The sequence below is a fragment of the Mesocricetus auratus genome, unplaced genomic scaffold, assembly GCF_017639785.1.
Source record: "Mesocricetus auratus isolate SY011 unplaced genomic scaffold, BCM_Maur_2.0 Super-Scaffold_100011, whole genome shotgun sequence".
NCBI classification, from domain to species: domain Eukaryota; kingdom Metazoa; phylum Chordata; class Mammalia; order Rodentia; family Cricetidae; genus Mesocricetus; species Mesocricetus auratus.
Genome location: NW_024429195.1, coordinates 60,334,748 through 60,347,061, shown reverse-complemented (window position 1 = coordinate 60,347,061; position 12,314 = coordinate 60,334,748). Strand labels below are relative to the sequence as shown.

Below are 12,314 nucleotides of genomic sequence, written 5' to 3'. Positions count from 1 at the left end.
GTTGAAAGGCGCTTTGGGGAGAAGTGTCACCCAACATTTCATTTATGGACCCTGTATGCTATAATACCAGTATCTGCCTGCTGGCACAATACTGGCATGACTATTGTATATGCAACCACAGCTTTCTGATTAGATTTAAGACTTGCTCATCCAGAAGGAATTCATGTCTGTTACTGTAAGCCAGAACAGAAACCTGTGGCTGGAAAGTTAAAACCCCAGTAGGGAAGCAACTCTTATTGTTTTGTTAAGTGGTTGTGATAAGTCTGTTACACTATCTTCTAGGCACGTGTACTTCCTTACACCCATAGATCACTGTTGCTGTCAGCTGCAATTGATCACAGAAGGAAACTTCCTTTTTGGAAATGATGGTATGTGACAGAGACTCATAACTACTAATGAAGATGCTGAGAACACTGTGGCATAATGACCGAATACTTAATCAGAGACATGCATCACCCTCTCCAAGGCTCAGAGAATATTGTGGAAGAGGGAACGGGAAGACTGTAAGAACCAGAGGAAGGGGTAGAATATTGTGTACCATTCGTTTGTTTGTTTTTCCCCAGAATTGAAATGTTCCCTCTAGGAAGGAGGTGGGAGGCTCACTAAACTCAAGAAATAAACAACTCACAAATCTGAGAAAAAAAAGAAGAGATAGAAAGAAATAAATGTATATTTTGCCTGTCCCAACCTATCAGTAATAGAAAGCAGAGATGGGTTTCTTTGATCTACTCCTAGTTTATATTTTCTGATTTATTTTCTTTTTCTTCCAAGAACTCTTAAAATGATCTCCCTACTTCAAACCTTTATCATGTTTTGTGTTCCAAAATTTAATGGTTCTCCATTATCTATATTATTTCTGTCAAATTTTGACCTGATATATAATATAACACATTAATATGGCCCAATCTCTGCACTCTATTTTTCAACATTAAAGCTTTACCGATGATAATTTTTAAATTTAAAAATAAATGAATTATAAACATAGAGACTGAAAAGGAACTTGAGTTAAACTATCCTTGTTCTATTGTCTGGTTGCCATGAGACAACCAGACCTGCAAACTCTGTACCATGGTTCTCAACCTTCCTGAATATGAGGCCTTTTAATATTCTCATGATGTGGTGAATTCCCAAACCATCAAATTCTTTTCATTATTATTTCACAACTATAATTTTGCTACTCTTATGAATTGTAATTTAAATATCTGATAAGCAGGATATCTGATACGGTACCCCTGTGAAAGGGTCACTTGACTCCCAAAGGGTTATGACTCACAGGTTGAGAACCACTGATGCAGAAAAGCCTCTTGTAATTAGTCTTCAGCTTTTAAGGTTTAATGCAGTAAGCATGAAGATGCAGAGTATACAACGCAGCCAATGAAAGACCTACTCTCTGTCCATTTCATAGCTTCATAGTTGAATCTTCTTTATCCCCCCAAAATAAATAAAACCAAAACAAAAAACAAAAAAGAAACTCTCCTTAAGTACACACAACCAATTTCTGGCAAATGTATAATGTTAATAAAAAACGAGGCAAATACATTAAAAAATTTCAAAGCAACTTACTGTAAATCAGGTCAGGCAAGATGGCTACTTAGTGGGATCCTCCTGGGATGCTTCTCTACATGTTGAACGACAATTCCTTTCCTGGAAAGAAAAGAAGATAAGTGTGGGAGGCCTGTAGGCTCTGCCTGCCTTCAGGAAGCAAAATGAAATGCCAGTTAAAGAGAGCAGTCAGAGGGCTAGAGAGATGGCTCAGCCATTGAAGGCTGGGCTCACAAACAAAAATATAAGCCAGGAGTAAGAGTTTCCCATGCCTCATCTTCTCCAAACCCAACCATTCCAGCATGAACAGAAATGCTTCTTCATTGTCAATGCAATCTGACTAGCTACCTCAGATGATTGTGGCATGGCTTCCTCACAGTGATGGGCTTCATCCTTCCACATACAAGGGAAAATTAACCTTTCTCTCTCTGAGTGGCTCTCTGTCAGGTATTTGGCCACAGTAATTAACTACCTGTCCTGCCCCAGATAAACCCAAACTGGGAAACCTACTGGAGCAACACTTGGCTGTAGAACTGCATTGAATAGCTGGGAAAGACAGAAAACCACTAAGATTGTATTATCCTTGAGGTCAGAATGTAGAGCTGAGGGCAAGGTACCCCTTGGTGTGGAGTAGGGCATGATAATCATCACAGAACCCTGTGTCTCAGAGCTCAGTGTGAGGCCTATACTAATGAGAAGACCTGATACAAACCAAAAGATGCCCCCTACAGGCCAGAGCTTACAAATGTAGTTCTCAAGTGGCCCCAGCCTCAGAAATAAACATGTATGTTAATAGGACAGACTTGAGTTCCACATACATTATTTCCAACCTTAGTAAACACCTACCTTCATCTTGAAACTGTACATACCTCTGTGGCTGTGAGACTCAGGGATGACTCACATTAGCCTCAGTTTTGTGGCAAAAGCCTGTTCCCACTCCTTATCCCTCAGAGAGCAGCTATCATGTAAGTCCTCACAAGTGCCTCTAAAAGGGCCCTAAATTGAGCATAGACCCATGCTACATGGGAGGACATGTGTTTTGACCTGGATCAAAACTGTTATCTATGCAGAAGACCTGTCAGGAAAATAGGGACAAGGATTTGAATTGCTTGTTTCTTTACTCTTGAAGACTTGAGGACCTGGGTTATGAAAGCCTCAGTACCTCCATGATATGATACTGTATCATCACTGTGACTGTGACATCTTTGTGTCAGATTAGGTGGCCACAGATGTATTTCACCAAGATCACTTTGAAGTTCTACATGGGAGAAAAAGGCAGTGAGCACTAGACTGCCTTGGAATTTAGAGTTGAGCTAATGAAACCTATACTAGACAAGTCTTAATGGTTCATATTCTCAGGCCTGAATATGGATACAGACAAAAAGGAACAACCTTTGTGCTCATGGAATATACACAGCCCTGCTCTTTGGACTTCTATATCAGCTGCAACCACCTGTGGCTGATACAACAGTCTGGGAGAAAGATTCTGCTTCAAGGCAGGATGGTAATTCTGGAATATTATTAAAGGTGCAAGTGTTTTGAATACTGGGGAATAGGAAGAACTTGAAGGATGCTGAAGGGGTAAAACCACTACATAAAGATTAATGAAGAAAGCTCTCAAACTTGGAAGTTCAAGATGGGGTGGAGGCAGGCAGAATAATCAGTCAAAATTAAACATCCAAATCTACATCAACTCATGATTAAGCTTAAAACTAAGAAATAGAGACTGAAAAGAATACAAGAAAAGAACACACAATGCTACTCACCCTTTACCATGATACCAGGCTTTTCAGAAATAATTTGGCAGGATGGGAATTTTCACACAACTGGAGGAAAAGAGCTAACCAATGAGAGTATCATACCCAGCTAATCTGCCCTCTAGAAATGAAGGAAAGACAATAAATTCCTATACAGAATAAAGCTAAGAGACTATGTATCTATCAGACCTGTTCAACAAGTATTGTTAAAGAGAACACTTCCAACAGAATCTAAGAAATATTAATGGGTAAGCAAAACATATAATACTTTTTTATAAGAATGATTATATAAACACATTCAGAATGTTCTAATATTGTAAGTGTAGATTAAACAATTTAGTATGTGAAGTAAAATGCAAGCCAATTAAAACAATAATCAAACTTTGGGAAGGAGGGAATGAAAGTACAGTGTTTTCCTACCAAGATGTGGACCAGGCTTTTTCTTTTGGGCCACCGAGTAGTTTCCAAATCATGACACAGAGATTTAATAGTTTTGGAAGCTTGGCCTTGCTTAGGCACATTTCTGGCTAGCTCTTTTAACTTAAATTAACCTACTTCTTCTTATCTACCTTTTCCTTGGGGCTTATTACCTTTCTTCTGTATGTCTTACTTTCACCGATTCTCTGTGTTTGGCAGGCTGATGGATTCATGACCTCCTAGTCCCAGGAGTCTCCCTCATTTTTCCTTCACCTTCTCTCGTTCCTTCTTTTCTTCTTGAGCCTAGCTTTCTCCTCCTATTTACTCTCTCTTCCTCCCGGTCCCGCCTATCCTTTCTCCTGCTTAGCTATTGGACATTAGGCTCTTTATTAGACCAATCAGATGCCTTAGGCAGGCAAGGTGAAACAGATGCAGCATATCTTTACATAATTAAACACACACTCTTACATCATTAAACTAAATGCAGCATAAACAAAAGTAACACATCTTTACAGAGTTAAAGTAAAATTTTTCAGGATAAACAAATGTAACACATCTTTGTCTAGTTAAAATAATACTGTACAACAAGTATGTTTCTTTTAGTTATGTCCTTTCTTCTCTTTATGGTTTTACTATGTTACTATAATTTCAATATCACTTATTATAATCAAAGTGATACTTTGGTCAGCTCACCTCGATCACAAAGTAAAACTGTAGATTAGAAAACTATACAGAATGAGCGAGTCACGAAATAAATATATTAAATAAGTCATTTAATCACACAGGAAGAACATAACATATGGAGAGAAAGGACCTGCAACATATATAAAAGAGGCCATACAATATCAATAGTAAGATGCAAATTTTTGCTAGTTATCTTTAATATGAAGTAATTTTTCAAGTAAAAGAAATAAAGCAAGTGAATGGACTGAAACTAACAAACCTAACTTTGGTGTGTCTTACAATAAAGCTACCCTACTTATATGGTGAAGAGAGATTTCACTGTGACAGAAACTAAAGATTAGAATAAGATGTTCCCTATAAATGGCAATTAGAAAATTTGAACATAAGTGTTACACAATCATATAGAAATGGTTTTTAAGCAAAAGTGGATAAAAGATATGAGGAATGTCATTGCAAACAATAATGTGATCAGTCGTCAGGAGAAATACAACTAATTAAATAAGCACCAGATATGACAACAAAAATATAAAGTAAGTATTAACAGAGTAAAAGAATTAGATTGCGATTCAATAATACTTGTAAGCTTTATCACCCCATTTTCAGCAATGAGGCATGAATAAAAAAAATCAACAAGGCAACAACACAGTTAAATTTCACCCTAGATCAAGTGTATCTAATAGACTCGTACAGAGTATTCCACCAGAATCTACTATTATTTGCTTCAGTTGCTGCTGTCTTACAAAATGAAAGATGTGTATTTCAGCTTACAATTCCATGTTACAATTCATCATGGTGGAGAAGTTACTAGCTGCCTGTATGTGCTCAGTTCAGTTAATTTATTAAGATAATACCTCATTAAGAGATTCCTTTAAAGTGATTCTAGGTTGTGCTAAATTATTATAGCTAATTATTGTAGTTCCCAATATACATTTTTCTCTTCATTCTCTCTCCAATATACATACTTCTCCAAGGCAGTATGTATTCTAACTCACAGACAAGCCACATAAATATTAAGAATTGAAATTGTTTCACAGTATTTCACATTTACTCTATGAAAACAATGCAATAAAAACCAGAAAGCAATATCATGATGTTCTAATATGCTTTTTGTTGCTGTGACAAAACACTGACCAAAATCAACTGAGGGATTTATTTGGTTTATAGATTATAGTCCATTTATTCACAGAAGTCAAAGCAGGAATTTGAAGCAGAAACCATGGAGGAACACTGTTTACTGGCTTTCTTTCAGAATGAGACTCACCTAACTTTCCTATACAGCTCAGGCCTAATTAGCAATAAAAATGACCCACAGAAAACATGTAATTATATTATAATCTCAAAAAGTAAAAGGAGAAGAGAGAAGAAAATGCCCCACAGTTATGTACAGAGGCCAGAGTGACAGGGGCAGTTCCACCAATGGGAATCCCTCTTTCATAGTGTATTAAGGTGACAGCCTGAGCAATTAGTAAGCCATACAGCACATGCATACCTCCGTGCCTGCCTCTCCCCCCCTCTCTCACTCTCTCTCTCTCTCACTCTCTCTCTGTCTCTCTCTCTGCCTCTGTGTGTGTGTGTGTGTGTATGTGTGTTGTATTGATCACCAGATCAAGAAAGAACTCAAGACAGAGATAAAAACATGCCTCAAAACAAATGAAAAAAGGACAAAATATTTCAAAATATGAGACATAGCAGAAATGGTTTCTATCTATCAATTCACTCACCAAAAAGAAAAATTTCAAACCACCTATCATTACATCTAAATGAATCAGAAAACCTGAGTCAATCTAAAACAGTACTAATAGAAGAAAAGAAACAAGAACTAGAATAGAAATGTGTGAAATAGAGTATAAAAATAACACAAATGATCAACAAATGTAACAGCTAGTTCTTTTAATAGGTAAATATTACACATAAATTCTTAATTAAACTAAGAAATACATACAGAGAACTCTCAAACTCATAAATGAAAGAAAAGCAATTTAAATTGCTAGCATGGAAATAGAAAAAATATCTTTAAAGGTCTGTATGAACAATTGCACATCAATAAATCTTATAACATACAAGAAATAGATTTCTAGACCATACACCTTAAATCATGAAATAGACTACTTGAACAGACCAGTAAGAAGCAATAAAATTGAATCAGTAAGAAAAATTTCCCCTTAAATGCCAAGGCCAGATGGCTTCATTGCTCAATTCTATCAAGCATAGAAAAATAATAATTTCAACTTTAAGATTTAAAAAAAATAGGAAGATTCCTTAAAAATAGGTTCTCTAAGGCCAACATTGTTATATCAAAGTTGAAGTTCAATATCCTTGAAAACACAGATATAGAATCCCTAAAAAAAATACTAGCAATTCCAACATTGCGTTAAAATAACTGCTCATTATAGTCTAATGGGATTCATCACAAGTCTGCAAAGATGTTCAATATGCAAAAATCAATAACCACAGTACCCAACATTAAATGAATGATGGAAACAGTCATATGACTATAATAGCAGATGCCAGAGAAGTATTTGATAACATTTACCATCCTTTATGCTAAAAAAAGAAAGCTGAAAGACTAGGTTGAAGTAGAAATGTACATCTCTATCATACAGGCTACTTATAACAACCAAAGGCTAACTTCGTGCTGGGAGAAAAAAAGCTGAAAACTTTTTAAAAAATTTTTTAAATTCATCCTTTAATTGGAAGCACATTCCTTTTTTTCCTCTAAGTAACACCATGACCCAATTATTATTTTGAAGTCATTTTTCCCATGGTTTTACTGTATTTCCTTTTGAAATATTCTTCCCATCGAACACTGCATGTGCTGGTAACTGCTGAACAACCCTTCTTGATAGTGCTTGACCAAATGCACATCTTGTCTAATTGACCGTCAAGTATGAAAGGGTAGTCATTTAGTAGCACAGGCTGTTAAGAGAAGCTTTCCTTGAGAGGAGCCTTCTCGCCTGCCTGGTTCCAGATCCGCATCAGTCCCAAATAAACACACAAGAGGCTATATTCATTATGAAGCTGTTGTCCTTGCTTGTTTCTAACTGGCTGGCTCTGACTTAAGTAATTACCCCATAATTGTTAATCTAAGTATGTCTCTTACCGGAGAATAGTTCCAGGCTTCCTACCCCAATGGCGGTTACATCTCGACTCCCCTGTGTTTCTCTTTCCCAGAGTTCTCCTGGACTCCTAGTCCCTCCCATCTAGATTCCTATTGGCCAGCAGTAATTTATTGACATATACACAGGACTTCCCCAACAACAGGCAAATGTCAAATGTCTACTGTAAGGAGACATTTTATATATAAGGTGTAAACAGAAATCATTCTGATGTTTTAATAAGAGAGAAATGTAATTCTGAAACAAAATAATTTTACACTATCTCTTTGGATTCAAAGTATCAAAAGCCTCACGTGCAAAAGCTGAAAACTTTTAACAAAATCTATGCCATAAAATGATTAGAATTACTAAAAGAATACAGTAAATTTCAGGATGTAAAACAATACTAATCAAGGCAGATAAAAATGACACAACCTGTCCAATCTTACTTTTACATAGACTCTTGATGAGAATAGTCTTTACCAGAGTGCAGTGTGGGTAGGGAAAGAAGAAAGAGGAGGCTGCTCAGTGGGTATTATGACAAAGATTAGGTATACTATTACAAAATAAGGGTGTGATAAGGTAAGCTATATGGACATTTTACAAAGATACAGTAAAAATATAGATGGCAAACATTTGAGTAAATAAACATTTAATCTGACTTAAACCATATGAGTTATATACACAACTGAAACATGGTGCCTTCTTAATATTTTCACTTTTATGTTCTTTGTGTGAGCTACGGATGCATTTTGAAAACTTGTAAGAACAAAGTAATTACAGGTTTTATAAGAAGACACACACACATAACAACATTGGCAAAACTCTAATGAAAAGTTTATTATGAACCAAACAGATTTAGAACTTTTGCTCTTAATACAGAATATCTGATAGGCAACCTATGAATAATATCTAAGAATTCATGGGCGAACTCGGGGAATACTCAAATCATTTCAATTCATTTCAACAGATTTGCCCTACGCTCTGCTGGAAAGATTGACTGCTCTGTTTCTACTTGACAGCAGACCTGTCAGGAGTGTCTCATAAAGTCAGCTTCCAGGTTCTACTTCCAGGAAGAAATAGAGGTATGTTTGTTTTGGTACCAGATTATGTATAAGTAAATAATGAGTTAAAGTTGCCCATTGGTTACTGTCTGCTTAATGTAATAGTGAACCTACCAATCTAGAACCTTTTGAGAGGAGAGATCGACAACAGAGTCCCAGGCTCCTTTAGTCTGAGGAGTGGCCACTTTTCTGAGCTGCTACAATCTAACTCATACACTGTGTGGAGGATAACTTAAATTTCTTCTAAAGCCACACTGTGCATGGTAATATCTGGTAAAGAAGAGGAAAAAATGATGTTGAATATCTGGTCCCAGCTTACAGTATTTTCTACCTGACTGAATTAGTGAAGTAATTTGATGTTTAAACTATGAATTCCTTCAAATGTATCTGCTGAATGAATTATTTCCAAAACAATAATCTTACAGTGGTAAATCTGTTCACATGAGTGAAGAAAAAAATAAGAAGAAAATACATTTATTTAATTAACCAGAAAAAGGAAGTAAAAGCAGTTTAAAAGGAGTCATTTGGATATATTATTTTAGTCACTTGAAATGTTTAGAATAACTTTAATGATAACAGATTTACAAGCTGATGTATTAGATAAAAAAGGAGTGCTCTTGTTATAAAATAAACTTAAGCATCCCAGAATTGCTAAGTGTAAAAATATTTATTTCAGCATATTAAACTTTATAATTCCAGAAGGGTTTCTGAGTCTGAGAAAATATAAAGTAAGTCTTTGAGTTTTTATGCATACCTTCTAGTAAATCTTAACTGGATTTACACCTCAGGATTCTAGACAAAGATACATTAAAAACACAAACCATCTGATCTAAGGATGCCATCTGATAAATAGTCCATTTGCAGATCTTGCATTAATATGTTTGGAACTATGCTCATCACTCTGGATTTTTTTAGTCAAAATCTGTATTGTGTCTGTAAAGAATTCAAACCACCTCAGGAGGAAATTTCCACATTAAAATCATAATTATTTACAACAGCCATGGTGCTTTTTTTATTTTAGAAACAATCTTATTGTACGTATCAATTCCCCCATTCCCTTGTCCTCCCATCCTCCCATGCCCCCACTGATGCCCCAACCCCCACTCACCTACTCCCCAAGGATAGTGAGTTCCTCTATCATCAAAGTTTGTCACATCATTTGGGGGAGGCCTAGACCCTCCTCCATTTATCTGGGCTGAAATAGTATCCCTCCATAGGGAATGGTCTCCCAAAGTGCATTTGTGACCTAGAAGTAAACACTGGCTCCACTGTTAGAGGTCCCATAGACTGTCCAGGCCTCCTAACTTGCACCCACATTCAAGAAGTCTTAGTTCAGTCCAATTCTGGTTTCCCAACTTTACGACTAGGGTCTCTGTGCCCTCACTAGGTCAGGTCAACTGTTTCTGCGGGTTTCTCCAGCACAGTCTTGACTCTTTTGCTGATCCCTCCTCCCTCTCTACAACTGGATTCCAGACATATGGCTCAGTGTTTAGCTGTGGGTGCCTGATTCTGCTTCAATCAGCTACTCAATGAAGGCCCTAGGATGGCAACCAAGGTAGTCATCAGTCTTATTATAGAGGAAGGGCATCAAAGTCAACCTTTCCACTACTGCTAGATTGTTAGTTGGGGTCATCCCTGTAGATCCCTGAACATTTCCCTAGTACCAGACCTCTCTTTAAACCTATACTGGCTCCTTCTATCAAGGTATCTCCTTTCTTGCTCTCCTCTATTCCTCCCTGTCTCAGTCTTCCTGATTCCTCTTGTTCTCCTTCCTCCTCCTCTTCTCCCCTTCTCTTTTTCCTACTTCCCTCTTCTCCTCCCCTCCCATGCTCCCAATTTGTTCAGAGTTCTTGTCCCTTCCCCTTCTTTGGGGGATCATGCGATTTTCCTAGTTTCTCAGGTGGTTTGGATTGTAGGCTGGTAGTCCTTCGCTCTATGTCTAATATCAGGAATACACCCAAAGAATGCACATCCATGGTGCTTTTTGCTACTTTTTTCAGTAGAGAAACTGGAGACATTAAGAATGGAAGTGACTGTTTAATCCCAGGACTTTCTAGGACTTGAGGGGGTTCTCTCCAGAAATAAATAGTATTTGTCACAGTTCATTTCCCTGTTGCTTCTTTAGGGAAATAGATGTGACACTTCACTGCCAACACAGGAAGAAAAAAATGCCCTGTGAGTAAAAAGAAATTACTATACTTTCAGATGCTCAGTGCAAGCATATGCCATATGACCTAAAGAGAGATGTCAACTGGAGCCCCCATCCCTGAGTCCACCTCTCCTCTGAGTACAGAACTGCTGCTCATGCTGATGTCTGAAACAGAAGAGCATCTGTGCACCTTCGGGACATTTTTTTAACTGAAAGTTCAGTAGATTCAGTCCTAGCTTGCCCATACCTAGCATACCTAGTTACAAAATAGATACTTCCAGAATTAGACTGAGGGCAATGGAGAATAGAAAAATGAAAGTGGTATTCAAGACAGTTAGTTCCTGTTTGCATCATTCCATCTTGCAATTGTAGTGACCAGCTTCCCTGTTTTAGCAGCCATGGCAGGATAAACATGTGCTTGCATGACCTTGCTGCTCCTGTCCTGGTCACTAGGAGGTCAGACGCCCTCCTCGTGGCAAGGAACCAATCAAAAGTTAGCTGGCGGGGCTGTGCTTTATGGCTCTGGGTGTGCTTTACAGACAGTGCACAACAGTGACATGCAGAGCATAGCAACTGCTCTGGGCCATAACAACCAGTTGACCAATCAACACAGGGCAGGTCGTCCAAACTTGAAAGCACACCAGTCCTGAGACTGTTTCATACTCCTAGACACTCCCCTTACTCTGCTCTTTAAGATCCCTGCCTTGAGGTTGCTTAGGGTCTTTCTCCAGCCATCTGCCATGGTGGTGGGGTAAAGGGCCCAAGCTAATGGGTTTAGCTTGTTAAACATCTACAATAAAAGACTCTTTACTTTTGCATCAAAATGGGCCTCTTGGTGATTTGGAGGTTCAGAATTTGGGCACAACACTATAATCATTTGATACCAGCTAAAATTATTTTCCTGATATTAAGAAACAATTACTTTATGTGTATAAGTGCTTGTCTGCATGTTTGTCTGTGCATTCCAAGTGCCCATGGAGGCTAGAAAAAGATGTTAATTTTATCTGGGACTGGAGTTACAGATGGCTGTGAGCTGCCATTTGAGTCCTAGGAATCACACTCCAGTCCTCTTGAGTAGCAGCCAGCGCTCTTAAGCTTTTGAACCATCTCTCTACCTCCTCTTAACATGTAATAACCAGATGTTATAGCTTCAATGCTATTCATCATATCATGGCATACTTGGCAGTTGTATATGCTTTCCACATGTTACTCCATATACGTCAGCATATCCTATTTGCTTTGTATTGTTTTTTAGCAACATAGCAAGGGGTCATGAATTAGTTTTGTAGATCAGGGCCTGAAGTACATAAGTTGAGATAATAGCTAAAAGTCACTTAGGAATCAAACACAAACATCACTAGTGCTGATAGCCACTGATATGAAACATATATGTTGTTTATTTAGAATATTAAATATCATATATATAGCTCACTTACAATATAATATCCTAGATGAAGCACTAACAACTTATCATTAAAATCACTAGTATCTTTTGGTTCAGTCTCTGGGTAAATGCTGGAGTTTATATCCAATGACTAGAAACTATGAGGAAAAAAGTAGAAAGTGGTGAGTGATGGGCTAGCAAATTTCTGTCATATTATTTCTC

General features: G+C 37.4%; 1 pseudogene; it reads right to left on the bottom strand.

The window, feature by feature from the left end:
• The window catches only part of LOC121143290, a 130,858-nt pseudogene extending 126,796 nt beyond the window's left edge, over positions 1–4,062 (bottom strand).
• Between the last annotated feature and the right edge of the window lie 8,252 nt (positions 4,063–12,314).